Here is a 26128-nt window from a genome sequence, read left to right on the forward strand (position 1 = left end):
CAACAAAAATTTGCCAATGATCTAAATAACCATCAATATTGCCGAAACCGGTTTGGCTCAATGGATAGAGCGTCAGCCTGCGAACTGAAAGGTCCCAGGTTCCATTCTGGTCAAGGGCATGTACCTTGGTTGCGGGCACATCCCCAGTAGGGGGTGTGCAAGAGGCAGCTGATGGATGTTTCTCTCTCATTGATGTTTCTAACTCTCTATTCCTCTCTCCTCTCTTTCTCTCTGTGAAAAATCAATAAAATCTATTTAATAAATAAATAAATAAACAAATAAAGAAATAAATAACCATCAATATGGATTAATTAGATAAATTAGAAAACAACCACAGAAAAGAACACTATGTTTTTGTTTAAAAGGATGAAGTAGAACTATATGTTCTGACAAGAAAAGATGTTTCCAAAAGATTATAAGTAAAAAAAGCAGGTCACAAAACAGCCTTTATAGTATGATTCCAGTCATCTGGTATGTTGTAGGTGTATAATTACACAGGCACTTTCACTTTCTAATTTGTATACTTTTGCATTCTGCTGACCTTTACAATAAGCCAATATTACTTTTATAATTGGAAAAATTATAATAGTTTCCATTTTGCAAAACAAAAGGCTCCATCTTAGATTATCCTTTATCTAGCCTGTCTTTTATAAACATAACATATCTTGGATTCAGCAGTGCATCTGAAATTGTTCCCTATAACTTTCTCACAAATGAACTATGATAAGATAGCAACATATTAAGCATAACAAAAGTCAAATAGATTAGCATTTGATTAAATAATTTTATTCAAAATATAGGTGGCAACCAGCATAAAATTCTCCAGAGAAAGGCCACAGGGATTTCCCACTTTTATTAATAACTTAAATGACACATAAAATGTACTTACCAAGTCTGAAAATGATTCAAAGCTCACAGGGATAACACATGTATTGAAGAACAAAATTGAGATTCAAAATGAGTTCAGATGGACTGGAATAGTGGTCTAAAATTAAAAAATAATAATAAGGTAAAATTTATAAGATAAAGAAAACACAACCTCAATTAAAATTTTTAAAATCTATATTTGTAAGGCCAGAATAAAGTAAGCATGGCTTTGTGGCAACTTACATAATAACAAACAAACCAAAAAGATGTAGGGGTCTGAGATTACCCAAAGGCATAAGTTGAGCCAGAAGTTTAATGTAGCTAAATTATTCAGCTGCTCAAAACAGAGCATAATTTTCAGTTGTATTAATCAAAGTATGGTTTCTAGATCCCACAATACAATTGTCACACTGCAATCTGTCCTGTTCCCTCCTGGAGTCTCTTATTTAATTCGAGGCACCACATTTTAGGAGGGCCACTGAGAAAGTGGAACATATCCAGAGGAGGGCTATAAGATTGAAGGGATGTAAAACCACCCCAAAGCAGGAGTGTCTCTGGAAGGAACGAGAGACATGTGCCCTGAAAAAAAGAGAATTGTCAGGGGCCATATAAGATATCCACTTGCTTTCAAATCTCAAGAGTGTTTTACTATAGAATGCATATAGGTAATTATTCTGGGTTGCCCAGGTGACAGAACTTAGGCTAATGCTTCCCAGTGGTGGCAAGGAGGCAGATTTTCAGTAAACCAATGTATCAAAAGGCTTTCTAACCTTGACAGTGTCCTGCAAGAGCCTGAGTAGGATAGTGAGGCAGTGGGGCCTTTAAGTCAAGAGTGGATGAACAGATACCCAGTGATGCAATTAAATTCCCTGGGTCCCTTTCAGTTTCATAAGATTACATCTCTTTCTCCTATTCTCCAAGCTACCAATTCCACTCTAGTGAGTCTAGTGCCTCCGCTGACCAATTATCCCTCTCTCTGCAATCTACAGAGTGGTAAGGACTGCTCTGCAGGAACTACTCAGATTCAGCTCTTGTTTGTTATTGTACAAAATCTATGGAGGGAAAACCCATTACTTATAGCAGGACCAAATGACTATGTCTTATCATGTGACCTCCCTCTCTCCCCCAGCATAAGATAGATCCTCCAATGGGTTTCAATTTCATTCCTTGTAAATGGAAGTCATCACAATGGTAGCAAAACCCCAAACTAGCTGCTCTTGTGACTTCTCTGACCTCCTATCCTATTACCCTTTCCCTCATTCACTCCACTCTGGTTATACACATGCTTCTTGACTGTTTCTTAAATGCCAGGCATGATCCTAATTTAGGGGCTTTGTTTCTATTGATCTCTCTGCCTGAAATGCTCTTCCCTGAGATGATAATGGAATGGCCCTCTCCCTTACTTTCTTCAGAGCTGGACTCAAAGATAATCTTCCCAGTGAGGTCCCCTCTGACCACCCTCTTTAAAAGTGTTGGCTCTACACTTCTCCCCATATCAAAACTCCTTATCAGTCCATCTTAAGGTGTTTTCCCCATAGTATTTAATATCATCTAACAATATTTTCTATTTTTATTTTGCTTTCCTATATCCCTCTATTGGAGTGTAAGGTTTTTGTTTTTGTTTTTGTTTTTAATGCAGAGATCATGTCTGTCATCTTTTTTGTTGAATCAGTCCTGGGAACATTGGCTAGTACATTTACTGAAGATAACCCAAAGTTGGCAGGGATTTCAAATATACTAAAGAACTAAACTGAGATTCAAATGAGCTCAGATGGGCTTGAGTACTGGGTACTCTGTAAATGTTTAATGATATGGACACTGTATTCCAAATCCATGCCCTTTTCTTCAGTCTTGACTTTCTCAATAAAAGCAATTTCAGATTTAAGAACTGGATCTCTATATGACAAGGCATTGTATCTCAGTAGTTAGATTTGGGTGGTTTAGTTTATGTTTCTCAAATTTTTTTATTATGCAGTCATATTATGTTAATGATTGTCAGGCCATAATCATTGTAATGTATATTGAGTGCTTATCATGTGCCAGGCATTATGATAGGCACTTTACTTGTATTAATTCATTTTAATCCTCACAATATCCCTTTTCAGTTGGCACTAAGATTATTCTAATTTTAAAGACCAGAAAACCAAGAAACAGAGAAGTGATATTATGATACTAGAGGCCTGGTGCATGAAATTAAGGTATGAGTAGGGTCCCTAGGCCTGGCTGGTGATCAGGGCTGATCTGTGGGGTGAACAGTGGAGCAATCAGCAGCCCTCCTGCTCACACCTGCCCTGACTGGCCTGGGACCTGAGGGCTGGGGGAAGCTCCTGTGTTGAGCGTCTGCCACCTGGTGCACAAAATTCATGCATGGGAGGGGGCTGTCCCTCAGCAGACGTACACCCTCTCCAATCTGAGACTCCTCAGGGGATGTCCAACTGCTGATTTAGGCCTACTACTACAGGGATAAGACATCCTTCTTGGAATATGGGACTGCTGGCTCCTAACTGCTCAGCTGCCTGCCTCCCTGATCATCCCTAACCATTCTGAGTACCAGCCTGATCAACCATAACTGCCTCTGTTTGCTTGCCTGATTGTCTCTAACCACCTCTGCCTACATTCCTGATGCCCCTAACTGTTTCTGGCCAGACTGATTACCCCTAACCACTCCCCTGCCACCCTGATCACTCCTAATTACTCTCCCCTGCTGGCCTGATCACCCCTAACCACCTCTGCCTCGGCCCCCACCATGGTGGCTTTGTCTGGAAGGACATCTGGAAGGATGTCCAGAAGACGACTGGTCTATCTGGTCTAATTAGCATATTACCCTTTTATTAGTATAGATGACTTGTTTGTGGTAATACGAATAGTATCAGGTAGATTCCAAAGCCCATGTTATTAACTCCTGACTTCAGTGTAAGTTGAAAATTGATGATTATAGCTAACAATTATTTAGCACCAACTATGTATAAGGCACTTTTATAAATATTTAAAATACATCACCTCATTTAATGCTCAAAAGAACTATATGAGGTGGTAACAGTTATTATAACTATTTTACAGTACTAGGACCTCCCATAATGTAGTGAACTATACCCACTATCTCACCTCAATTCTGCTTTGCTGTCATGAGAAGCATGCTTTGATTTTCTCTCCTGTGTTCTAGCCAAGTGAAGAATCCAAAGAAGCCATCATTTGTGAATCTCACCTTGAACCCTTCATCATGTAGATTAAGCCTCCAACACATGTGATGTCAGCCCTTGCTTGTGCTGTTTTCTCTCTCTAAGATGCCCTTATTTTCCCTCTGCCAACCCAATCCTACCAACTTTTTTCTCAAAGCACAACTCAAATGCAACTCCTTCCAAAGAGCCTTCCATGATCAGCCTTTCCATCACAATCTCTCTCATCATAGTGTGCACATTTTATTCAGTCCTGATTATCTCTGGCTTTGCAGTGCTGGATTTCTTTCCACTCACATGTGTCCCTTCCTCTCAAGTAGACTATAGCTCATGGAGCCAGCTAGCTCTTGAGCAGCTTGGCATGCCCTAAAAAAATATTACATAAGTTTGCACATAGTAGGTCCTCAATAATTATTTGCTGATTTCATAATGATACTATACACTCAAAGTTGTAAATGTTCTTTTTTGAAAGTGCTCTCATACATATTATCTAATTTTTGCTTCATAGCAACCCTGAGAGATCAAAAAGGCAAATCTTATTTTTCTTATTTATATAGTTAAGGAACTTGAGGGCCAATGAGGTAGAAAAGTTATCTCCGATCACAGATCCAATAATTAAACCCAGCTCTCCGGACTTTAAGTCCCAGATTCTTTGCACTGGACCATACCAATTTTAACAAAGAAACCATTAGCTGGGAGAAATGCTAGTAATCCTATCTAATAAAGAAGGAATCATGCCGAAATCAGTTTGGCTCAGTGGATAGAGCGTCAGTCTGTGGACTGAAAGGTCCCAGGTTCGATTCTGGTCAAGGGCATGTACATTGGTTGTGGGCACATCCCAGTAGGGGTGTGCCAGAGGCAGCTGATCAATGTTTCTCTCTCATCAATGTTTCTAACTCTCTATCCCTCTCTCTTCCTCTCTGTAAAAAAATCAATAAAGTATATTTTAAAAAATAAAAATAAAATAAAAATAAAGAAGGAATCACACCCTCACAAAGATGGTGGCACCCACAGCCAATAAGAAGAGAATGTGCTAATTGACTGCCATGCCCTCAAAGATGGTGGTGCCCAGTCCCCTCATCCCTGCTTGGGTGGCAGGCACATGGCACAACTGGGCTGCTCCATGTGCCTGCCTCGGGCATCCCCTAGTCTCCTCACCTTCCCCCACCCCCAGCCACCCAGGGCCTGCCAAGGCTCAGGTAACCAGGGTTAGCTGAGGCTTGTGCTGCCGGTAGTAGCAGCAGCAGAGGTGTGATGAGTGTATAGCCTTCCCCTCCTCCAGTGCATGAATTTTCATGCAATGGGCCTCTAGTAATCCCATAAAGTCCTTGTCTTGAGTCTATCTCTGAGCAAAAGCAATAAAGAGAGCTAGGAGACAATAACCAAGATAAAGATTCAGAAGGCAGATAAATTCATACACTCTGTACTAGTAAGAAGTGCATGGGGCTTATCAGGTGGGTGGAGTTGACTCTGTGTGTTCTTTGTGAGTAGGGAACTGGAGAGTGAACTGAATGCTATCCTCTAGACAAGGCAGATTAATTCAACCCTCAGAAGAAGGGAGGCAGCCTAGCAGGCAGCAGCGTAAATGTGAGAGAGCACTCAGAGGCAAGAAAGCTGGGTTCAGTTCTGGTATGAGCTAACCATGTGTCCATAGAGAAGGTACCTAACCTTTCAGGGGTTGTATTTCCTCAATAGAAGATGTCTTAAAGGATCTCTCACAGCCCCAATAGTCTACAAATCTATAACACAGGTCACAAATTAGTGATGCACAGAACAGATATGGGCCACAGACATTTTCTTTGGCATAAATGGTATTTAAAGTATTTTGGTCTGGTAACCAAAGTTAAAAATCAGAGGATTTTATATAAATATTCAAATTCCCAAGATCTCTAGAAATATCAGATCTAGCAACATTACATATTGGAAGACTACATAAAACTTGATATCATCTGTATATTACTTATAATATAGTGTGTTAGGTTGTGATAAGCTCCATGAGGAAAATATAAAGGTGGGAGATTTAATGAGTTCTGAAGGGGTAAGAGTTAGAAGGTTCCTGAAAAGCCTATATACTGTTGGCCCTGAGTATCTATGGATTCTACATTCAAGGATTGAAAATATTCCAAAAACGTTTGCATTGTTACTGATGTGTAATATGTAATTAGACCTACTGTAATGGTTGTATAAGTACTGAACATGTACAGAGTTGTTGTTTTTTTGTCCTTATTCCCTAAACAATATAGTATAACAACTATTTACATAGCATTTTCATTGTATTACAAGTAATCTAGAGACAATTTAAAGCATATGGGAGAATGTGTGTAGGTTATATGCAAATGCTACATCATTTTACATGAGGAACTTGAACATCCACAGATTTTTGTATCCATAGGGGATCATGGAACCATCCCCCATGGATTCTAAGGAGCAACTATAGTTTACAGAGGCTGGTTGACAAGGCCTTGCTAACAAGGTGACCTCATCCCACAGGAACACATGAGCTGGAACCAAGGAATGCATGCTCCCTTCAGATGAAGCTCGTGGGTGAAAAGTTTAGGGTGCTAATATCCTCAATATACCAAGTGAAGAGGAAAAAGATAGTGATGTGCATTGAAACAGAGTTTTAAGTTTATTATTTTATTTCACAAAAGCATGAAAAGGGTCTCAAATAGTAAAATAAGTAGCAAATCTCAGAGAAGAAGAATGAAATGTGTATACAAAGCACTTGCTAACCAACAGTAACTAAACATCCCAATAAACCCGACCCATTTTTTGCCTAATAGGATCAATACAATTACCTGGTACCTGTAGAATTACTCCCAACTTGACCTTACATCTCAGGCCAGGCCCATTGAACAATATTAAAACTCATTATAATTAGAGAACAAACAACTCTGTTGACGCAAGCATAGCATGTGACAGTTGGGGAGATAAGAGAAATGGATCATATCCATTCTCTTGCTGGTCATTTCTTCTTATCTGGTCCGAGATTTGACAATATTTCACTGGATACTAATGCCTCCAAATGGAATATAGCACCCTCCAGTGTATTTCAAACATTTTCTACCATGACCTACACTAAGAAATAAACTTGACATTCATAGAGCAATATTTACCCTTACTGTGTGCAATGCACTGTTTTTTCCTATTCCACTTTTTAATTGTATTTTTTACTGCTGGTCACTACCCACTAACTTAGCAATTTGAAACCTTTTCATGTAATGTCACACATAAACTAATTACTAAAATTCTGTGGCATATAAAATAATAGGTATAATTTTGCCCTAACCGGTTTGGCTTAGTGGATACAGTATCAGCCTGCGGACTCAAGAGTCCCAAGTTCTATTCTGGTTAAGGGCATGTACCTTGGTTGTGGGCACATCCCCCATAGGAGGTGTTCAGAAAGCCACTGATCAATGTTTCTCTCCTATCGATGTTTCTAACTATCTCTCTCCCTTCCTCTCTGTAAAAAAAATCAATAAAATATATATATTTTAAAAAGATAGGTATAATTTTGATTCATTCACACTGGACAACTATTGTTGTGTTAGCTGTTGTCATCTTTTTATTTGACAATCTAAGGGAAAAGAGGTCAGTGCCCCTGACTGAATCGTCAGGTATTACCTGCTTTAAAAATTCTTGCAGCACACCAGTTGAAAATCACTGCAATAAATTGATTTCCCAAACAGAAGGTAATAATTGGCAGTTTGAAAAAACTTCTCTAGACCAATGGTTCCCAAACATGGCTCCAGATCAGAATCCTTGGAGAAATTCTCTGGGGTAAGGCCCATGAATCTACATTATTTTTTTGCCCATAACTAACTATGCACTACCATAAAGGAATCAGTTTTCTTCAATGCACAGAAATAATTAAATAAATAATCAATGCCCTAGCTGGTTTGGCACACTAGATAGAGTATAGGTCTGCAGACTGAAGGGTCCCGGGTTTGATTCCAGCCAAGGCACATGCCTGGGTTGTGGGCTCAATCCCCAGTAGGGGATGTGCAGGAGGCAAGCCAATCAATGATTCTCTTTCATCACTGATATTTCTTTCGCTCTGTTCCCTCTCCCTTCCTCTCTGAAATCAATAAAAATATATTTTTAAAATTATTATTATTATTGTCAGTTGCCTACTTCATTAGTACTGCTTCCATAAGAGCAGTCCTTTCTATTCTCACTTAAATCCTCACAACAATCCCACTTTATAGATGAATAAGCTGAGGCTCAGAGAATTTCCACAAGCTGCTAGAAGACATATACAAAGAAATTAATAAACTGGTGAGGCTGTGATTCATGAGGAGTCTATTCCTACCTTTACAGACCACTTTCACCCTCTCCCCTCTGTAGTTCCAGAGACCCTATGTAAACCTGTTCTGGAATGTTCTATACCAATTCAAATTCCAGGTTAGGCACCAAGGTAGTCAAACCACCTTGCAAGGAGCAGGGATAAAATAGCAATAATACTTTGCCCTTAAATTGAGTTTATTTCCAAAGCATATGTGTATCTATTTTCTTCATATTTATACCTTTCAGCTACCCCGTGAGGCAGGAGAGACAGATAAAAACTAGAGACCAAACAGGAGAAGTGGCTTACAGCAGAATCATAGCCAAGCTCCACCACTCAGATACCCTCAGGCAGGGTCTACTAATGCATTTGGGTTGGTTTTCTCCAGACTTCCAAGTTCCATCCAATTTCATGTGTATTTTCCTTTAAGGGAGAGGAGTAGGAAATGGCTTGCTTTCTGCCTCCCTCCCTGAAAGGTTTACCATCTAGTTCTGAAATGAGCATGCTCCATAAACACATTCTGGAAGGACAGTTGCCCTGAATCTTCTACACAGGGTTGTGCTAAGGACTGGTTATGTTTCTATTTTTGCCCAGCAATTTGCAAAATTCTCTGCATCGTGCTTCAAAGAAAAGTAATGGATTCCATAATGAGGAAAAGGCCCCATCCCTCCCACAGAGATTAAATGCAACAAGCCTCTAATGAAGTAATATTTGGAAGTCTCTGTGGAACAAAATGTTGAGAGGCCACATAAAACCTATGTGGTGGATTTGACCAATCTTTGAAATAACAGAAAGGGACTGTAGGGATGAATGACCCCCTTTTAGTTTCCTCCACTGAGGTATTCCATCTGCCACAGAGAGGGGTGTTATTTGCAATGTGTAATATATATTTATGTGACAAGTGACTAGTTATTTATCAAACACTGTATCAATTCTAATATTTTCTTCACTCCTTCCCTTTCACAGTGTAGGTCATTCCATCAACACTCTGCTCTTGGCCTTAGTGTTCTTATTTATAAAGTAAACTAGAGGCCCAGTGCACAAAATTATTGCACCGGGATGTGTGTCCCTTAGCCCAGCCTGCACCCTCTCCAATCTTAGACCCCTCGAGGGATGTCTGACTACTTTCTCACAATCCAGGACTGCTGGTTCCAAACTGCTCGCCTGCCTGCTTTCCTGACCCTAACCGCTTCTGCCTGCCAGCCTGATCACCTCTCCTGCCAGTCTATTTGCCCTTAACTCCCCTCCCCTGCAGGCCTGGTCCCCTCTAACCGCCCTCCCCTGCAGGCCTGGTCCCTCTTCCCCCAAAGTGCTCTCTCCTGCAGGCCTGGGTACCCCCCAACTGACCTTCCCTGCAGGCCCAGTTGCCCCCAACTTCCCTCCTCTGCTGGCCTGGTCACTCTTAACTGCCCTCCCCTGCAGGCTTGATCACCCCCAATGGCCCTCTCTTGCAGGCTTGGTCCCTCCCAACTGCTCTCTCCTGCTGGCCATCTTGTGCCCACATGGGGGCAGCCATCTTTGATCACATGGGGGAAGCCATCTTGTGTGTTGGAGTGATGGTCAATTTGCATATTACTCTTTTACTAGATAGGATAGAGGCCTGGTGCATGGGTGGGGGCCAGCTGTTTTCCCTAAAGGGTGTCCCGGATCAGGGTGGGGTTCCCTTGGGGTGTGGGGTGTCCTGGGCCAGGGGTATCTGCTGGTTTGCAGGTCGGCCACCTAAGTGGAGGCTCTGGTATCTGGGATTTGTTTATCTTCTATAATTGAAACTTTGCAGCCTTGAGCGAAGCCAAGCCTTCTGCTTGCTCTGTAGCCACAGTCATTTATGTTGGGACTTATGTATCTTCTATAATTGAAACTTTTAGCCTTGAGTGGAGACCTGGGCCCTCCAGGGTGTGTGGAAAGCTTGGTTTCCTCCATTGCTGGGGAAACCCAAGCCTCCTGCTTGCTCTGTAGCTGCAGCCATCTTGGTTGGGTTAATTTGCAAACTTGCTCTTGATTGGCTGGTGGGTGTGGCTTGTGGGTGTAACAGAGTTGTGGGTAATTTGCATATTGCTATTTTATTAGATAGGATTTGTTGATCCAAATGGCCTGTTATGTTCTTTCTCTGGTTATGTTCTTTATCTATTCTGATAAAATATATGGGAATGTCTCACATAGAGCCCACTAATTTGTGATTCAGACTATGAGCATGAAGAGGCAAGTTGACTTTAAATTGTGTTTTAATGGTCATTTTTTGTTAAAAGGTATCAAAAGAGTGGAATGAAAGTAAAATTTATATTATGCTGAGCATGCTAATATTTTAATGATGAGGATTACTCTGCCTTTTCTCTCTCATGCTTTATTTTTCATTCTCTTTAGCATAGTCATGGAAGCAAAGCATAGCCTAGACAGTACTTCTTCCCCATTCCAACTTCTCTTCCCATGTAAAGGTGGCAGGTGCAACCTAGCCCTGTAATAACAGATGTTTTAGCCCCATAGAGCTTCAAGTTAATACCATTCTCACCTCAGTGGAAGCACTCCATTTGATGTCAGAAATATTGGAAGAGGTGTTAAATTTGCTTTGTGACTGCAACTCCCTTCCAGTTTGGTGAGGCTGGCTTAGGATCTGATGGTTTTTTAGATTTCAATATCAATAAAGTACAAAATACCTCAGCTGTTTAATATGTCTTGTCAACCACCAAGGTGGCTCCTTCCCCACACTCACTGCTGCTTGCCAACATAACATGTGCCCCTCTCCTATCTGATTTTCAGTACTTGGTTCAAGGAAGTGAGGTTGCACAGGGGAACCACTCCCAGGGAATTTCAAAGAAGAAAAAAGAAACCAGAGGAAATGGGAGTATTCTCACTCTTGTGCAGCACAGAAGAGTCAAACTGCCTGCTTTGGAATCCAAGTTACTAAATCTCCTTTGCCTGTTTGCTCATAGTCAAATTGGAATAAAACTAAGGCTATATAAACTTTACAAGGTTACTGTGGAGATAAAAGGAGTAAAGTGACTAGAGCAATGCCCAGAACATTCTAACATCTCAATAACTGCTGATTATGCTTACTATTATTCTAGCTTGCCCATCAGGTCTTTCAGCTTACTGATGTTTATACCCTGCATTTTCCTGGCCATCTCCTTTCACCAGAGAATCTGATAGAACACTACAGAGGGGGCTTAAGAGAGATTAGTTTTAGAGCCTTTCAGATGGGTCGACATTGCTCATTTTTTCTGTTCATTTATTTATTGACTCAGCAAACATTTATTGACCACCTATTACACGGCAGGCACTGCACTAGGTGATAAAGAGATCATAGTGAACAAGACAAAGCCCCTACTTGATGAATTTAATGCAGTAGAAGGTGCTGGTGAATATAGATAGGCAAGAAATTCTATGTATGAGTAGCTTGAGAACAGAAAGTGTGGCTGGAGTTTGGGGAGGGGCACATCGGAGGATGTAATGAGATGAAATTCCAAAGGAAGTCAGGCCAGGTAAGAAGTTTTGTCTTCATCCTAAGACCATTGGGAAGTAAATGGAAGGCTTTAAGCAGAGGATTAATATAGGGGTGTGGGGTGTAGGCAAAAGTAGGTTTACAGTTGTTCATATTGAAAAAGACATGCAGGTTATGATTATTACAATAGTCTTATTAACTCTGTGTTTCATGTGGTCACAACTGTAAGCTTAATTTTGCACACCTCTGTATACTCAAATATTTGACAGTTCTTGCTGACCATTGTATAGAACTAAGATTGTTGGGGGCAGGGCCACTGCTATCTGATACACTGTCTTTGAGTGGATTACAAAAAATGATACTCTTTCCTTAACTTAAAAACTAACAAAAAAATTTTAGTCTTCTATATATAACTAAACAACTTTAAATCCTGCCCAAGGGAATTTGCTAGAGTCCTGGTAGGCAGCAGCCTTGGCTCTGTGTACTGAGTTCTTCATACTTAAAGATTTCTTGTTACTTAACTATGTGTACCATCAACAGCACTTTTCACCTCATTGTTCCACATCCCCCGGCCCCCCGTTAAGGCAATTGTAGGAGGGAAGGATGGGACTTTAGACTGTGAGAGCAATGGGTGGTGAGTAAGAGAACTGAATTCAAGGACACCCAGGGTTTGGTGAGATGGAGCCCACTCATTTGTGCCACTAAATGTATGCATTTATGTGGGTGCATATGTGTGCAAGTGTGCTCTCAAGAGTTTGTATAAGATCATGTATACTGATACAGGTTTATGAAGGAGCAAGCTCTCTTCCTCAGCTCTCAGACATGGAGTCATGAAATACAGAATGCCTGCACACATCTGCACACTTTTATGTAAGTTAGTATGTGCCTGTGATAAAAATGGCATACCTAAAGCTATGGTATCTTTGTGTAGTATACAACCTGAACATCGAGCACAGTAGCCCTAGCTGCCAAGAGTCAAAGCAAATAGACTAGTTAGAAGGCTGTTGAAGTGGTCCAGAAGAGAGATGATGGTAGCTTAAATAGGTAATAGTTTAGGAGGTGGTGAGAAGTGGGAAAATTCAGGATATATTTTGAAGGTAGGTCATTAAAATGTGCTGGTGGCTGGGATAAGATGTGTATAAGAGACCAAGGGGAGCTAGGGATAATAACTATGAGTTTGACTTAAACACTCAGGTGAGTGTTAGTGCCCTTTACTAAGTAAGATTGATGGAAGGAGGAACACTGCAGGAGAAAAATCACAAGTCCTGCTTTGGGTGGTTTGCATCAACTCCAACTGCCCACCTAAGCCACAGATCTATTAAGCTCTGTATCTTAAGCTCCTTCTCACTGATGATCTCAAGCGCAAGTGGCCTCTGGAATACTTTTAATCCCTGATACTTATTTTTGCCTCAGCAGACATTTTGTTCTGTGCCTCCTTTCGCCTGAGATGAAATAATGATTTTAGTTTTTCAGTTTGTCAGTTTGATCCTGTTACCTCACAATCATTCTTTCTCTCTCTCTCTCTCTCTCTCTCTCTCTCTCTCTCTCTCTCTCTCTCTCTCTCTCTCTCTCTCTCTCTCTCTCCTCTCTCTCACCATTTCCAAATTCCCAAATGTCCCTTTCTCTTTTTTAAGGCAATATTTTTACTAATTTATTTCCCAGCAATTTTTTTCAAGTACAATTTACATTTAATATCATTTTCCATTAGTTTCAGGTGTTCAGCATAGTGGTTAGCCAATCATATACTTTATGCAATGTTCCCCTTGATATTTCCAGTCACCACCTGGAATCATATATAGTCAGATGTCCCTTTCTGAGATTGCTTTTTGTCAAAACCTAAAAACCTTCCTTTTTGGAGAATATTACTTTATTTAAGGACCAGGATAGTCCATCCACCAATGCCAAACAGCTCAGAGGTTTATCACATCACTCAAACCCTGTCCCCAATATAGGAAGAAGGTTCCTGGATCATGCAGCAGAGCCACATGACCTAAGAAAATGAGTCAAGCACTGAGAAATTAAAGAAAGAATTGCTGACTAGGAGGGGAATAAATTAATCAGGAAATCTTAAGGTCATTGTGATCTCTTTGATTGCATTAACATCTAGCAGCAGATCAGGGGTCCTCAAACTTTTTAAAGTGGGGGCCAGATCACGGTCCCTCAGAGAGCTGGAGGGCCGGACTATATGAACTACTAATTCCTACTGTAACACCTCGGCTGCGCTCACTGCCTGGTGGGCCAGATCAGACTCCTCTGCGGGCCGCATGTGGCCCGCGGGCCGTAGTTTGAAGACCCCTGGATTAGTGCTACAGTTGGAGTGGGGGATGGAGGAAATTAAACTAGAAGTATAGTGCCCAGAGCTGCATTTTCCATAGGAAGAATCAGCGCCAGTGGGTGAAACCAGATCTCTTCATTCCTGGGCTGGGCCCATTCATTTAGGACCCATTTCCTCCCTAGACATGCATCAGGTGATCTATGCACCTTTCATAAATATAAGTTGTCCTGTTATATGCTGTGCTCATCCTATATTCTCCTCCAAATCTCTCTTTCCTTTGATAGCCAAGAGAAGACTTCTGAGGAATGAATTGCTCCTGGTGATCCAGGAAAGTCTGTGGTCTGCTCTATCAAAACCAGCTCTAACACTCACTTCCTAGAACTTATTATACCTTCTTCTTAATTTGCTCAAACTTTCAGAAGAGAAAAAGAGTCCACCTTTTTCAGTGACAGGTTTTGAACTTGTCCTTCATAAGAAAAAGACACCATTTTCCTCTACCTTCTACTTTTCTAGGTGTTGGGGATTTGTTTTGTTTTTGGCTGATCTAAACATTAAATTGATGTAAGACAAAACAACAGGAGGAAAAAAAATCAAATTTGGGGGGGGGCGGGGAAAGATGGCGACTGGCAGGACAGAGGTGAGGGAGAGGAAGTGAGTGAGTGAGTGAGGGTATGAAAGGAGAGTGTGTGGATGTGTGTGGTGTGTGTGTGAGTGAGTAAGGGAAATTAAATCTTGCAGGAGCAGCAGGGGCTGACAGACCAGGCTCTCTTTGACAAGGAGAGACTACCACCAATGCGGGCACTCCCCAGATTGCGGAGCTCAGGCACTGAGCCCACACCATCTTGAAGGGGAAAATGGCCTTTTCTAGGAAATCATCAGCACCACCACCCAGACAGGTCTTGGAACTGCCCCTCGACCCAGCAGCCACTCCAGCCAAAATCCTGCTGCCCCAGCTGCAAACCTGCAGACCCTGGGACCTCTACCTCAAAAGGTGCACTGCTCCTGCAACAGTAAATGCAACCTCCCCCTCCCCAGTGGCAGAACTCCAGACAAAACATTCCTGCATTTCCAGTGCACATGCACAGATATTCAGGGCACACCACTCTGTAGGTATCTCCTGGAAGCCACTGAGAGCCCCCGAGGGTGTGATTTTGTACAGTCAAGGGCATACAGCCCTGCAGTAGAAATTCTGAACTCCCTCTTCCTGAATAATTTCCCACATTCACCCCAGCAGTTCAACCTTAATGCCAGAACCCCTCAGAGTGCATCATAGCTCTGCACTTGCAAATGCACCTCCACAGTTGTGAAGTTCCAACAGGCAGGCACCCTGAGCCCATCTACCCCACCATGTGCTTACCCACTGTGAGCTCTCCATGGGAGTGATCTTGAATAAACAGGGGCACACTTCCCCCTAGCAGTAGACATTTTGAATTCACTCATCCTGGATACCTGCCCACGGGCACCTAAATTATGCAGCTACATTGCCAGGGCCCTTCAGAGTGCTTCAGTGTGCCTACTGGCAAACTTACTGCAGGTGCTCCTGTGAGGCACTACTGAGAGTAAGCACCTATCCACCACAGGAGCAGCAGCAAAAGCTGAGTCGGCCCACCCCACAACTACAGAACTCTGGGCACCACAGTCAAGGCTTTCCAGAGTGCAGACACTCTGAGCCACATCTTCTCAACAGATGGTTCCTTGGTGCCACTGTGAGTCCCTGCTGGGCACCCGTGATTTCAATTAAGGGTGCAAGACAGCAAAAATTGGGACACTCCCCTCCACAGCAGCTGACTTCTAGACACTGCCTCTCAAGCTCTCAGGCCTACATCAAGAGAACACAAATAGCTCAAGAAGGGACCTTCACTAGATTAACAAGTCCAGGAGAACTTACAGATTACACCAGTAGCACCATCCCCAAAAGATCCTGGGTAGCAAAGCAATTGGATCTACAATTAAAACATTACAGGAAAACATGGGAAGATGAAAAAGCAATCCCCAAAGGAAAGAAAAAGAGGAATCAACAGAAAAGAGTTAAATGAAATGGAGGCTAGCAGCTTATCAGAGAAAGAATCCAGAGTAATGGTTATAAGGATGTTTAAATGGTTGGATGACAAATACACAGAACTCAATGAGACCTATAAGAAGCTGAATGAGAATGTCACCAACATGAAAAGAAACCAAGAGGAGATGAAGAACAACATAGCAGCAATAAAAAACACAATGGAAGGCTTAAACAGTAGAATAGACGAGGCTGAGGACTGCATCAGCAAATTAGAAGACAAGGTAGGAAAAAACATACAAACACAGCAACAACTGGAAAGAAGACTTAAAAAGCAAGAGGAGAGCCTAAGAGAGCTTTGGGACAACACAAAACGAAACAACATTTGCATAATAGGGATACCAGGAAGGAGAGGAAGAGAAGCAAGGAATAAAAAACTTGTTTGAGGAAATAATGACAGAAAACTTCCCTGATATTGGCAAGAAAAAAACTATGCAAGTCCAAGAAGTACATAGAGTCCCAAACAAGTTGAACCCCAGAAGACTGACACCAAGACACATCACAATTAAATTGGCGAACACTAAACAACAAAAGAAGAATCTTAAAGGCTGCCAGAGAGAGACAAAAAAATGATCTACAAGGAATCTCCTATTAGAATATCAATTGATTTCTCAACAGAAACATACCAGGACAGAAGTGAATGGAATGAAATATACAAAGTGATGCAAAGCAAGGAACTGAATTCAAGAATACTATACCCAGCAAGGCTATCATTCAAAATAGAAGGTGGAATCAGGAGCTTCACAGACAAAAAATGGCTAAGAGAGTTTATCACTACCAAGCCATAAATGCAAGAAAAGCTAAAGGGACTGCTGTAAAAAGAAGAAAGAGAAAGGCAAGAAGAAACACAAACACTAAGGGAAAAAAATCAAATTTAATTTTGTATGTAGGGAAAACAAAACATGAGGCTCAAGGAAATGACAAAGAAATAATTATTTGTGAAGATTAAACCAAAACAAAGGGGTATCTGGTTTAAGTAGCAAATTAATGAAGATGTAATAAATAGTTTGTTTATATAGCTTTCTTGGCCTTGAATTCCCTTTCTTTGATGATAAGAATGCCTCCTATCCTCCTGATATAGGAAGAATATTTTCACATAGAAAATTTATTTCCTGCTTTCAGGAAGTCAAGTAGGGTCAGACTGTTCTTGTACTGGATATTTCTCAAGTAACTTTAGTCATTATATCAAAGAAGCATATTTTGAGGCAACCTGCCCTGAACTCCATCACCTCATTCCATCTAGCAAAATATAGTGACCTGAATTCCATGGAGCATTTTTGGAGAAAGCTACCTAATGCAGACAAGCATATGAAAAAAATATCAATCAGCCAAAACTGGTCTGGCTCAGTGGATAGAGCTTCGGCCTGTGGACTGAAGGGTCCTGGGTTTGATTCTGGTCAGGGGCATATACATTGGTTGGGGCTACATCCCTGGTGAGGGGTGTGCAGGAGGCAGCCAATTTCTTCAGCTTCAACTACGTGTGAAACAATGGACTAAGTACTTTATATGGATATCTTATCCAGTCCTCACAGAAAGTCAGGTGTGATTAGTATCACTATTTCATAGCTGAAAAGAAACGAGGCTCAGAAACATTGAGGGACTTGTTTAATTTCACACAGATAGAAAGAGCAAAGTCAGGATTTCAAATCCAGACCAGTCTGATTTCAGAGCAAGTGCTCTTAACTGGCTGAATGTTCAATGGTGGATCCAGAAACATTCCTCTCTTTTCAGCCTCTTTTTCCCCTTTACAACAGATGCCTCCAATACCATTGCAATGATTCCCAAATTTCTGGTTCCAGCTTTATCTTTCTAATCAACTTCAATTCTTTAAAAACTGGTTCCTTTCCACTCATGTCCCCTATTTACTCAAACTTAAACATACCTAAAACTTGTGTTCTTTTTCCCAACCAATTCTCCCTCTAGATTTGCCTTTCTGTCAGTATTATCTCAACATTCAGTCTCCTAACTTCAGAACCCATCCCCAAATCTTCTCTCTCTGACCACATCTAGTCAGGCACCAAATTGTGGTGATTTTCTTCATTTCTTATAGATCTTTTGTCTTACTAGAACACACACACACACACATTTGTAATCTCACAGTTCCCATGAGTTAAAAGTCCAGGCACAGTAAGCCTGAATCTTCTGCTCAAGGTCTCACTAAGCTGAAATGATGATGTCAGCCAGAGTTGTGATCCTCATCTGAAACTCTATTAATGTGAAGTATAAAAGTATTTATAAATAATTTCCATATACCCATCACTCAGATCCCAGAAATGTTAACATTTTACACTTGGTTTATATTTTTCTGTATATATTTATATATGCATACGTACACTACTATTTTTTCTGAACCATTTGAAAGTAAGTTGCAGACATGCTCCTTTAACCCTAGTTTGGTTATCATGTGCTTTTAATATCCTTTAATTTTAAACTAGAGACCCAGTGCACGAAATTCGGACCTAAACTAGCAGTCGGACATCCCTGTCACAATCTGGGACTGCTGACTCTTAACTGCTCACCTGCCTGCCTGCCTGACCACCACAAATTGCCCCCCCTGCCAGCCTGATCACCCTTAACTGCTTTCCCCCCCTGTAGGCCTGATCACCCACAACTGACCCTCTGATGGCCTGGTTGCCTCCAACTGCCCTCCTGCTGGCCTGGTTGCCTCCAACTGCCCCCGCCCCCTGCTGGCCTGGACACCGCCAACTGCAACCCTGCTGGCCTAGTCATCCCCAACTGCCCCCCTGCCAGCCTGGTCATTCCCAACTGCCCCTTCACCAGCCTGGTCACCACTCACTGCCCCCCTCTGATGGCCTGGTCACTCTCATTGCCCCCCCCCCGGCCAGCCTGGTTGCCCTCATCTGCCCCCCACTTGCCTGGTTTCCCCTCACTGCCCCCTCTGCTGGCCTAGTCATGCTTCACTGCATCCTTACAGGCCTGGTCACCCCTCACTGTCCCTCCCACTGGCCTTATCCTCCCCAACTGATGCCCCTGCTGGCCTGGTTGCCCCTCATTGCCCCCTTCTGCTGGCCTGGTCACCCCACACAGCCTGCTGTTCAGTTGTTTGGTCATCCCTCACTAACACCCTGATAGCTTTGTCACCCCACAAAGTCTGATGTTTGGTCATTACTGTGAGGGCGTCCTGACCAATTTGCATATAACCCTTTTATTAGTATAGATAGTCCCACTATCTTTCTTGTCTTTCATGACCTTGACATTTGTTAAGAAGGCACTGGCCTCTGATTTTGTATACACCATAACTTACAGTGAACAGAATATGTAAGGAACCTGAAAATGAGCTACTCCACTGGGTCCCAAACTGTTTCCATGCACTCCTCCAAATTTTGGCCATATCATTTACTCAACATTTTTATTTAAATTCATTTACTAATTTAGACATAGACACCGATTAGATATAGATAGATATAGATATAGATAGATTTAGATATAGATAAATATAGATATAGATATAGATATAGATATAGATATAGATATAGGTATAGGTATAGGTGTAGATATAGATATAGATATGAATATAGATATAGATATATGTATAGGTATAGGTGTAGATATAGATATAGATATAGATATAGATATAGATATAGATATAGATATAGATATAGATATAGATATAGATATATAGATATAGATATATTATTGACCTCATAGAGGAAAGGAGAGGGAGAGAGAAACATCAATAATGAGAGAGAATTATTGACCAACTGCCTCCTGTATGCCCCCTACTGGTGCTCAAACCTGTAAGCCAGGCATGTGCCTTGATTGGGAATCAAACCCTGACCTCCTGGTTCATACGTCAACATTCAACCACTGAGCCACACAACCTGGGCTAAGTTAGTTTACTTTTTAAACTTAGTGTGGTAGGCAAAATTCTAAACATGATGCCCAATGACCATTGCTTTTGTATAATCCTTTCCCCTCTGTGTGTGGGTGGAACTTATCAATATGTTGAGAAATCACTCCAATGATTACATTACATTACTAGTATATGGAGATTTTCTGGGTGTGTCTAATATAATCACAGGAAACTTTTAATAACAGAGTTTTCTCTGACTACTAAACAGAAGAGGAAATCAGAAGGATTTGAAATATCAGGTTGTCAGGTCACTGACTTTGGAGATGAATGGCATCATATAAGAAGGAATATAGATGGATTAAAGAAATAGAGAGTGACCCCTGACTGACAACCAGCAAGGAAATGGGGACTTCAGTCATTTTCCCCCAATGAACTGAATGGCCTTGGAAGTAGATTTATCCATATAATCTCCTGATAAGAGTCCAGCCCTGCTGACACTTTAGATAGAAAACTCTGTCAAGTCTATTAGGAGTTTAAATCTACAGAACAGAATGAAAATGAAAATACAGCAGGCCACATTGAAAATCTAAATTATCAATAGGCTCTATACTAGTAAAAATGATGTTATAATTTTCCTGATGAAGAAAAGCATTTAACAAAATCCAATACCCTACAATATAGACTGATGAACAAGAACAGACTCAGAGATAAGGAGACATGGGTCAGACTGTTGGACCTCAAAGGGAGGGTGGGGATAAAAGGGAGAGATCAACCAAAGGACTTATGTGCATATATATGAGCCTAACCAGTGGTCAAGGACAATAGGGGAGTGGGGAAATGAGTGAGGAGGGATGGGGGATAGGAATGGGGGGTTGAGGACAAATATGTGATACCTTAATCAATCAAGAAATTTTTAAAAATCCAATACCCATCATGATTTTTTTAAAGTTTCATAAAATTATAAATATAGAAGAAATTCCTCAACTTGATTTTTAAAAATATTAAAAACAAACAAACAAATAAACCCTCACAGCTACAAAACTGAACCATACATCATGATCAATTGGGACTTATTCCAGGAATGCAGAGTTGGCATAACATTCAAAAATCAAGTAATGTAATGTAGCACTTTGATAGAATAAAGAACAAAACTGTATGTTCATTTCAATAGGCACAGAAAAAAAAACATTTGGCAAAATTTTACTCCCCTTCATCGTGACACATTCAACAATCCATGAACAGAAAGGAACTTTTTCAACCTAGTAAAGAGTATTTATGAAAATTCCACAGCTAATATCATATTTAATGGTGAACAATTAAAAACTTTCCCCATAAGATCATAAATAATACAAGGATGTATGCCTTTGCTATTTCTATTCAACATTGTACTAGTTCTAGTCAAAACCATTAAGCAAGAAAATGAAGTGAAAAGTATTCCAATTAGAAAGGAAGGAGTAAAATGAAATCTAATTACGGATGTCATGATCTATATCTATAAAATCCTAAAGAATACATTGAAAAACATAACTAATAAGTTGAGCAAGGTTTTAAGATAAAAGATCAATGTACAAAATATAAATTTTATTTCTGCACAGTAGAAATATGCAACAAAAATTAAAATTAAGAAATCAGTTTCGCCGGGACTGGTTTGGCTCAATGGATAGAGCATCGGCTTGGGGACTGAAGGGTCCCGGGTTCGATTCCGGTCAAGGGCATGTACCTTGGTTGTGGGCACATCCCCAGTAGGGGGTGTGCAAGAGGCAGCTGATTGATGACTCTCTCTCATCGATGTTTCTAACTCTCTATCTCTCTCCCTTCCTCTCTGTACAAAATCAATAAAATATATTTAAAAAAAAAGAAATCAGTTTCATTTACAATAGCATAAAATAATAAAATAATAAATTTAACAGGATAGTATAAAACTTATCATCTGAACAACACAAAGCACTATTGCAAAAACATAAAGCAGATCTAAAGAAATTAAAAAATAAATGGTAAGATATGTACACATATAATACCTTAATAAAAAAATGAAAAAAGTGAAAACTAAGTTTAAAAAATAAATAAATAAATAAAAGGAAAAAAAATGGGACCTGACCCTAAACAAATGAAAAGACATAAAGACATTCCTGTTCATAGATTGGAAGATATATATATATATATATATATATATATATAAATTTTGTTGATGGTTTCCTTTGCTGTGCCAAAATTTAGTTTGATGTAGTCTCATTTGTTTATTTTTCTTGTTTCCCTTGCCCAAGAAAATATATTAGGAAATATATTACTAAAAGATTTTACTGCCTAAGTTTTCTTTCAGGATTTTTATGGCTTGTAGTCTTACATTTAAGGCTTTAATCCATTTTGAATTTATTCTTGTATATGGTGTAAGAAGACAGTCTACTTTAACTTTTTGCATGTATCTGTCCAATATTTTCAGCAACAACTTTTTAATAGAGTGTCTTTTTAAAATTTTATTTTTCAAATTGAGTTTATATTTATTATTTTGGTGGAGGGAGGGAGAAGAGTGTATAGGGGAGATAAATAGTGATGAAAGGAGAACTGAGTTGGGGTGGTGACCATACAATACAATATACAGATGATGTATTATAGAATTGTATACCTGAGACATATATAATTTTATTAACTAATGTCACTGCAATAAATTCAATTAAGTATTATTTTGTACTAGAGGCCCGATGCACAAATTTGTGCATGGGTGGGGTCTGGCTGGGCTGCCCCAATCAGGGTAGATTGGGGAAGGCCAGCTGGGGGGAGGAGCCGTGTGTGGTTAGCCAGCTGGCCTGGTCCCAATCAGGGTGGGGGCGCTGATTGGGGCCAGGGCCAGCCAAGGGGAAGGCCACAGGCAGTTGGCCAGTCGGCCTCGTCCCTGATTTGGGGGGCCAATAAGGAGCAGGGCTGGCTGGGGGGAGGGGCTTTCAGCAGTTGGCCAACAAGCCCCACCCCTGATCTGGGAGGAGGAGCAATCAAGGGCGAGGCCAGCTAGGGGGAGGGGCAAGGGGCAGTTGGCCAGCTGGTCCAGCCCCAATCAGGGTGGGGGTGCTGACTGGGGGCGGGGATGGCTGGGGGGGAAGGGAATATGAGCAGTTGGCCAAACAGCCTTGCCCCTGATTGGGGAGGGGGCAATCAAGGACGAGGCCATCTAAGCCCTGCCCCCTGGCCAAACTCCCTGTCAAACTACAGGTCTAGGGGGCAATTTACATGTTAGCCTTTTGTTATATAGAACTAGGGGCCAAGTGCACAAAATTCGTGCATGGGGGTGGGTCCCTCAGCCTGACCTGCACCCTCTTCAATCTAGGAACCCTCAGGGGAGCCCTCTCCAATCTGGGAGTTTCTGTCTATCTTTGCAATCATATGAGCGAATTGTCTGAGACCCCAACCCATTTTGGTTTGGTGCTCACAGAATAATAGAGGTCTTTCTTTTTTCTTTGCTCCATTGATGGAGATTTCATAGAAGTTGTAGGATATATTCCTTTTAATTTTTCCTCCACACTGACTTTACTTATGTCTCTCACCTTTGCTTTCCCTCCATTCCCCACTGCAACAGTAATTTGTTCCAGGATTACTTTGCTTTAGTGTCTAAGAGATCCCGCAATGTGTCTGCCATGAGAATTATGATTCCCAACATTCCTGGTGCTTCCCGCACTCTCAGCTTGTGCTTCCAGTCCAGGAGCAGCCAACAGAACTATGATTCCAAGAATTCCTGGTGCTGCCCACTCTCTTAGTTTCTGCTTCTGGTCCAGAGACTGCAGAAACCAAAAGAACTGGGAACTCTAGTCGCCCCCCAGGCTGGGCTGACAGGACTAGACGCTCCAGTGGAATCCCCAGAACCCCAATCACTCATGCTGGAGCATGAGCGCATGCAGGCCACAGGCTCAAAGCAGGCAGGCGGGCATCCCACCTCGCCCCCTACCACTCGGCCACTCCATGCGTAGGCCCATAGTGGCTGGAGGCAGGAATTTCCACCCCACCCTCTGCCTCTCAGTGCCTGCACACATGCTTATTGCCCACAGGCCTGCCATCTTTGACAGGTTAATTTGCATACTCACTCCTGATTGGCTGTAGGTGTCACGGAGGGATGGTCAATTTACATATTTGTCTATTATTAGTTTCAGATGTACAGCATAGCAGTTAGACAACCATATACTTTACAAAGCATCCCTCCTGATATTTCCAGTACCCAATTGTTCCCATTCTATGTTCTTGCCTCCTTTGTCAAATATTAATGGATAATATATGTATGGGTTTACTTCTGGACTTTCTATTCTGTTCCACTGAATACATGTGCTTCCCCCCACCCCCAGTGTTTTGATTATTGTAGTAGAGTTTGATATCAGGTAGCATGATTCCTCAACCTTTATTCTTCTTTCTCAAAATGGTTGTGGCTATGTGCAGGATTTTTGTGGTACCACATAAATGTTGAGGTTATTTGTTCTAGTTCTTTGAAAAACACCAGTAGTATTTTTATTGTAATTGCATTGAATCTATAGATCGCTTTAGATACTATGAACATTTTACTGAAGTTAAGTCTTCCTATCCATGAGCACAGTATAAGCTTCCATTTATTTGCATCTTCTTCAATTTTTTCAGTTTCTTATAATTTTCTGAAGACAGGTCTTTTACTCTCTTATTTAAATTTACTTTTAGGTATTTTATTTTTTTGATGCAATTGTAAATGGGATTGTTTTCTTAATTTCCCTTTTTGATAGCTCATTATTGATGTGTAATAATATACCAATACAAATGCAACTGATTTTTGAAAATTTATTTTGTATTCTTTTACTTTACTGAATTTATTTATCAGTTCTCATAGATTTTTAGAGTATCATGTCATGTGAAAATAATGACAGTTTTAATTCTGCCTTTCAAATTTGGATGCCTTTTATTTCTTTTTGTTATCTGATTGTTTTGGCTAAGACTTCCACTACTATATTGAATAAAAGTGGTGAAATTGGATATCCCTATCTTGTTCCTGACCTTAAGGGAAATTATTTTATATTTTTCCTGTTGAATATGATGCTGGCTATGGGTTTGACATATAAGGACTTTATTATATTGAAGTATGTTCCCTCTATTACCACTTTGTGAAGAGATACTTATCATAAATGGGTGTTGAACTTTGTCAACTGCTTTTCTACACCTATTGATATTATCATATTTTATCATTAATTTTAAGTGCCATATCATGTTAATTAATTTGCAGATATTGTATAAACCTCGCAACCTAGGAATAAATCACACTTGATCATAGTGTATGAACTTTTTAGTATATTCTTGGAACTGGTTTACTGTCATCTTGGATCTCAGTGTGTTATTTTTTTTCCTTTTAGCAGTAATGGAAATGTTCTAAAATTGATTGTGCTAACAAGTGCAAATTTATATGAGTAAACTAAAAACCATGGAATTGTACATTTAAATAAGTGGATTATATGTCATGTGGATTATATCTCAACAAATCTGATAAAGCCAAAGCTAATATCAGATTTAATGAGGAAGCACTCAATGCTTTTTTGTTTATATTTAAAACAAGGCAAGGATTTTTATCCAATGGTGTTAAACATAGTACTACCCAGCTCAATAAGACAAGAAAGGGGGCAAAAATACTTACAGATAAGAAAAAAAGAAAGAAAATTATAAATTAGCTGATCACCTATATAGAAAATATAAAATAATCCAAGCAAATGCTCCTTGATCTAATAATGGAGTTTAGTAAAGTTTCAAAATACAATATCATCATGAAGAAACCAATTGTGTTTCTATATATTAGCAATGAGCATATAAAAACCAAAGTTAAAAGTTCAATCCATTTATAATTATTCAAAAAAATGAAGTTCATAGGTTTTAATTTAACAATGCCTATATATGACTTACACACTAAAAACTGTTTTTAAAACAATGAAAATAGAAGTCAAGCATTTAAATAATTGGATAGACATACTGTGCTCATAGATGTTAAATTCAATAGAGTAAAAGTGCCAATTCTCCCAAAATTGATATACACATTTATTACATTTCCTATCTAAATCCTGGCAAGATTATTGTTACCTTAGGTCATATTATTATGCAATATATTTTGAAAGACAAATGACTTAAAATAGTTAAACAGTTTTGAAAAAGAAAAATAAAGTTAGAGCAATTGTTTTATACAATATTAAGTCTTACTATATAATTACAGTAATCAAGAGAGCATCATGTTAG

General features: G+C 40.3%; 1 protein-coding gene across 3 annotated transcripts in view; it reads right to left on the reverse strand.

Moving 5' to 3' along the window:
• The window catches only part of PAK3 (p21 (RAC1) activated kinase 3), a 393551-nt gene that overhangs the window by 329840 nt on the left and 37583 nt on the right, over positions 1-26128 (reverse strand). For all 3 annotated transcript variants that reach the window (XM_084870471.1, XM_084870469.1, XM_084870472.1), the window contains exon 2: positions 890-985. The gene's annotated coding sequence lies outside the window, so the exon portion shown is untranslated. The remainder of the gene's footprint in view (positions 1-889; positions 986-26128) is intronic.

The sequence above is a fragment of the Pipistrellus hanaki genome (assembly GCF_964339955.1).
Source record: "Pipistrellus hanaki genome assembly, chromosome: X".
Classification (NCBI taxonomy): Eukaryota; Metazoa; Chordata; class Mammalia; order Chiroptera; family Vespertilionidae; genus Pipistrellus; species Pipistrellus hanaki.